We start from the raw sequence: 6,343 nt of genomic DNA on the forward strand, positions 1-6,343 counted from the left end.
GTGCATGTCGCGTTCTTTAACGTTCCGCCTGGAAACAAATATGCCGTGACGCCAAACCCCCTCATGTTACAAGAAAGCCGTCGTGTTTACAACTGTAACAATGAGCGCTTATCAGGATCAGCTAAACGCTGGATTTTCAAAAGTATGTGAAATATTTAAAGTTCGCGGCATAGAATCTTTAAAATACGTCCAAGAGTTTTACACACTGTTATTGTGAGGACATTTCCACACACCTAAACATGACGCGGCACAAACCGAAACGTGATTGGTTTCTTTATCTGTCAGTCATATGACATCTTGGGCGGTCCTTGCCATTCAAAGCGGCCAAGGTTTCCAGACCTTCTGCCGTCAGTCTGAAGGTCTGGCTACGCGAGGTAAGTAGTGTCACTGTAGCGATCTCTGTGGACTTAGCTTGGCAGTAACACATGGTGAAACTCTTTTACAGGTTTCCAGGAGTAGACATGCACGGAACAGAGGATGAAGACGAGGGAAGAGATCGCACAGGTAAGTCCACATATGAAGGGAGTTCGGGTAGGAGTTCAATCTCAAGACGTTTATTCACAAGGTTTGTAGAACAGCAGAGATGCATACGGGTGAGTATCAGAAGCAGAGTTGAATTTAATGGACTTAACTTGCTGGTAACAGTTTTCTTGTTTTTTGCAGGTGGATGCTGGTTTGCAGATCTGGAACTGATACAGGACATGAACCAGGTGAGTATCCAAGTAAGTTTCTCCATACGGATAAATTAGACCAGACACTAAGGCCACATCCACATGAAGCCAGCGCTTTCCCTGTCCGATCTTTTTTTTTCCTCATTCTAAAAAAAAAGTTCCATAAACATGGCATCTTGAAGAAATATCTGCGTACACATGAAACTACTGAAACCGACTCAAAGCGATGTAGTAGACATGCCAGACCAGTATGTGGCACTGTAATTCTGTCACAGAGATACACTAAAAACGGAGAAGAAGACTTGGAGCATGCGCATAAACCTTGCGAGCTGTATATAAACATTTTTGCTTTAGTAATTTTTGATTTTGCTTTAGTAAAGCTAATAGGCTCAGTATCTCCTGCAGCACGAACACAAGCATGTAGTCCGCCATTGTTGTTGTTGTTGCTGTTACGTGACGTAGCGGTGCCTGACTAGGGTCGAGACGTGGGGTGATGACATCATCATTTCATAAAATACACAGATTGGCTGTACACACGAAAACGCAAGGGTGTCGTTTTCAGATTTATCCAACCTGGGACCCGGTTTAAAAAAAATAGCGGTTTCAGGCTCCCAAAACGCCAGCTCTGTCTGGACGAAATGCCGATACAATTAGGGATGCAACGATACCACTTTTTTCAGAACGAGTCCGATACCAGAACCGGTTCTTTCGGACAGTTCGTTTCAATGAACCGGTTCACATAAATTCTATCATCCCGGCAAATGAAAATACATTCAGACACATTCAAATAAAGTAATTTGTAATCATAACTTAAAATAAAAATTAATAACCATCGTCGTCATCATCTTGGATAAGTTTCTTACATTTACGTTATGCAAAAGCACCCAATACTGCCACTGATGTGTAAACGCGGATGTCAGATATAAAAATAAAGAAAGTGAAGTCTTCATCAACTTTTTACGGAAACCATTACAGAACCGTAACCATACAGAAATCCAGCTCATAAAGCTTAAAATATAACGTGCATACACAATAAATAGTAAAATTCATTTACAAGATTTTACTGAACATTTGTTGCATGTTCATCATGTTAAAATGTTGTTTAATATAACTAGTTCCATTTGCACATTTCCAAATTTTATCTGTTATTAAAAACAATTAATTTGTCAAATTCGCCCACTCATTCAAGTCCTCGGTTCACTCGCGCTCATAGTATATTAATATCAGCTTCACGCATGCTCAGTAACATCAGCTCATCAGTTCTCAGTATGTTGAACGTGTCCGAAAGAAATGGTTCTCGGTTCAGTGTACTGGTGATTCGAGAACTGGTGACTCGTGAACCGCTGTAGCAGTACCGTTTGTTCGGTAGTACACGCATGCTCAGTATATCAGCTGCTCGTGCTCATGGGTTCGCTCAGTCTGTACAGCATTTTTCTGTGCTGTTGGAGTTACAGGAGTAACATATACTCATGGATATTGGTTTATTTCGAGTCGTAGGGACTGTAAGGCATGTCTGAAAGTGAGAAACTTTAGAAAATTGTGGATCAGTCGTGCTGACTCGAGATGCGAAATATTTTGTACTATTCAGTCCGATTTGGTGGAACGATTCGTTCGCAAAACCCAGCCGAACCTGAAGCTGCTGAGCGGCGTTTGGATGAATATGTAAATATATGCTGCGTGCTTTCCTCTCAATAATGAAATAAACACAACAAAAACGGACAGCGGTGAGAAAGCAGCTGTTAAGAAAGCATCTAATTACAGCGATGTGGATGTTTGCACGAGCTCTGCGGTTCAGTAGTCCAGTAAAGTCCAGTCACATCACGTTTATTTAGTACTTTATGCAATCGATAGCCTTAAATCAAGCAGCTTTACAGTATTAAACATGAAAAACCAGAATCATGAAAACAGCGTCATCTGGTGGTTAATAAAAAAATACAGCAGCCAAAAGCCTGTGAAAGACGCTCCATAGGACAAGGCATCTACCACATATTCCATAGATCGATTAAAGTTATGTGCACAAATAAAAGCCTAACAGTGTTTGTGTTTGTGTTTGTTGAATTTCTGTCTCTGATAAATTAATTTACCCATTAAACTGTGCAATTTAATACCAGTACTAATATCAATATGATGTAATAGAAGAATAATGTACACATATGAATTGCATATGACAAATATTTAATTTTTCTGAAATAATTTGTATTCATATTACTTGTATGACTGGGTATCTAAAATGTAACTGAATAAGTCCGAATTAAAACTTACTCGTAAAGTAAGATCTGGGGATTCGAACATTCCGAAACGCAAAGTGAATCGCGCACGTGACTGGACAGAAAGTGAAGCTTCGTTTGTCACTGGTCACGTGATTTCTATGTTAACAACACAAGCTTCGAATCGAGGCTTCATCTGGTACACCCCTTTATTCTCGACACAAGCTCCGATGCCTCGGTTCAAGTGTCACATCACTACTATTAGGTATTTTAAGAGAGATTGTGTTGTGAATAAAATAGTTTACCCAAAAATAAAGATTCTTATCACTTACCTTTATTTTGTTTCTTATCCATATTACTTACAAAAGGAGATGTTAGGCAGAACGATGTCATTCAGTTACCTCTTCATATAGCTAATTAAATGGTGAATGAGAGAGTTTCTCTGTCTGTCATCTCAGTTTGTGTGCCAAATATATTTATTTGTATAAATTAATTGTATAATTGTAATTACATAATTAATTTACCCATTAAACTGTGCAATTTAATACCAGTACTAATATCAATATGATGTAATAGAAGAATAATGTACACATATGAATTGCATATGACAAATATTTAATTTTTCTGAAATAATTTGTATTCATATTACTTGTATGACTGGGTATCTAAAATGTAACTGAATAAGTCCGAATTAAAACTTACTCGTAAAGTAAGATCTGGGGATTCGAACATTCCGAAACGCAAAGTGAATCGCGCACGTGACTGGACAGAAAGTGAAGCTTCGTTTGTCACTGGTCACGTGATTTCTATGTTAACAACACAAGCTTCGAATCGAGGCTTCATCTGGTACACCCCTTTATTCTCGACACAAGCTCCGATGCCTCGGTTCAAGTGTCACATCACTACTATTAGGTATTTTAAGAGAGATTGTGTTGTGAATAAAATAGTTTACCCAAAAATAAAGATTCTTATCACTTACCTTTATTTTGTTTCTTATCCATATTACTTACAAAAGGAGATGTTAGGCAGAACGATGTCATTCAGTTACCTCTTCATATAGCTAATTAAATGGTGAATGAGAGAGTTTCTCTGTCTGTCATCTCAGTTTGTGTGCCAAATATATTTATTTGTATAAATTAATTGTATAATTGTAATTACATTATGATTTTCAAAAGCTGAAGTGATTACCTTTATTTCTATCATGAGAACTCTCGGAAGATTTTAGCATGGTAATGGATATGACAACGTTAATGTATTTGTGAGAAGATAAACAACAGCTAAAATGTGTATGCTGCTGACAGTATGAAAATGTACTGCTGATATACAATAATGTGCTTGAAAGCATTCCCATAAGGCAAGGGAGATGAAATTATAAAATCCCCTAAAAAAGCAGATCTATTGCCAAGACATTTACTGCTGCTGCTCCAGAGAGCCATGAGACCGCGTGTTTGCTATCTATGTGAGCCTGGGCCTGCTTTGCCGAATGGCTTAACGCTAGTGGACTATAGCTGTAACGACCTAAAAAACTGTGTGTGTCTGAGCCATTATGTTTTAAATATAAAACATAATGGGCTGTCAAGTGATTATTAAAAAAAAAAAATCTAATTAATTACTTAATGTACCAATTAATCAAATTAATCTCAAATATTATATTTAAAAACGTGGATTAATTAATGAAAAACCGCTGTGTTGATCAGACGCACAACAGTTCTCCTAGGGCAGTGATGGGCAAACTTGGCCCTTCCAGGCCACTTTCCTGCAGAGATTTGATCCAAGTACTTGTGATCGATATGATACCTCTTCATTCACTGCTACAAATTGATGGCGGTCAGATAAGTACGACTTGAACCATGCTAATGCACTTCCATTAATGCCAACAAAGTTTTCTAGTCTTTTCAAAAGAATGTCGTGGTCAATAGTGTCGAACGCATTGCTAAGATCCAGTAGCCCTAATAGAGAGATACAACCATGATCATATGATAAGAGCAGGTCATTTGTAACTCTAATGAGAGCAGTCGTATTTTCAAAATGTTAGTTGGTACGAAAGAAATTTACACCTGCTCCCTACCATGTGTAAATGGTGCGTAAAACGTGCTGTGTTCTTTTTGGCAAACTGATGACACTGAATTTTGATGCACTGCCATCATAATATTTTACAAGTTCGTTTGCTCTGTTTTTGTTTTTGTTTTGTTTTTTGTAGCTGGGATTTGATAAACTGTTTAGCTTTGGGTGAAACGCAGCGCTTGTCACTGTCACTTTTTACCCAGCCATCCAATCAATGGAGGAGGGGCGGGACAAATACGAGGCTACACCGACCAATCATCCTACTTGTACAACAACTGAACAACAGTAGAGAAGTTAACATTGCATTTTTATATTCAGTAATATTCTTCAAAATGAGATACTAGTAATGCGTTACTGCCATGGATATTCCAAATTATAGCAATTAAAGCGTCTCAGCTGGAAAAACGCTGTGCCACCAAAGCGTCCTCCAGCACCACCAGCTGGTCGTTTTCAGAAGAGCGCCTGACATTTTTCAGCTGGCTAAAAACGCTTTGGTGGACACACGTTATTGAATATTTATTGTTAGGCATATGGCCTATTAGTCGTTTTTGCATTTATGCAATATACTATAGCCAAACCTGAGAAAGTAGATCAGAATATTCCACTGCGTTCCTGGACACGCAATTTGCGTAGCTGTAATTATAGGCGGGGATTATGGTAATTGTGTATGAGCATGCATGAGCGCCCTATTTACGAATCATTGGAATTCATTAACATACGCATATTTAACTATAAAATCGGAAGTTTATGAAGCGTTTGTGAATCCGGAGGAGAGTTTTCGGGAAGGTCCGTTTTACGCGCAAATTACTCAGAATTTACTCCTATATTTACGAATGTTTCATGAATGAGGCCCAATGTATATATGAATGCCCACAGAAAATATTGAAAGCATTGGAGGTTACGAGCAATAGGTACTCCCCAATTCACTTTACTGTTCTAAAATCCGTGACGCTTTGACGTTGTATTCTCACATACTTAACTAGATAAACCGCTTGCTGCTGCTGCTACCGTTATACGATATGCTTAGTAATTACTCCTCTCTCGAATACCTGCGCGTAGTTTTACGACTAATATGTTTGCAAGTTTAGAAATGTAAAGCTGATGAACACAATAATGCACTGAAATGAGAAGAAAAGACCGTTCACTTATCTGGCTGTTGAATTTCAGAGGAACTCTGAAAGCGCGCCGCAATGCTCAAGCGAATGCTAATCAGCCATTTAAATGTAAAGCAACAATCTTAATATCTAGCTTCCGCTAACTGTCGTACGCACATTCAAGAGAGAGTGGCGTCCAGCGGATGACGTAGGCAAACGCGGAAGTGACGAACGTGGAAGCGCAGTGGAGAGAGCAAAACAAAACACCGGTCACGAATTAGTAGTACAAAACGAGGATTTGTAAAGA

This window comes from Sinocyclocheilus rhinocerous, unplaced genomic scaffold (assembly GCF_001515625.1).
Source record: "Sinocyclocheilus rhinocerous isolate Xijiao unplaced genomic scaffold, SAMN03320098_v1.1 scaffold1102, whole genome shotgun sequence".
Taxonomy (NCBI): domain Eukaryota; kingdom Metazoa; phylum Chordata; class Actinopteri; order Cypriniformes; family Cyprinidae; genus Sinocyclocheilus; species Sinocyclocheilus rhinocerous.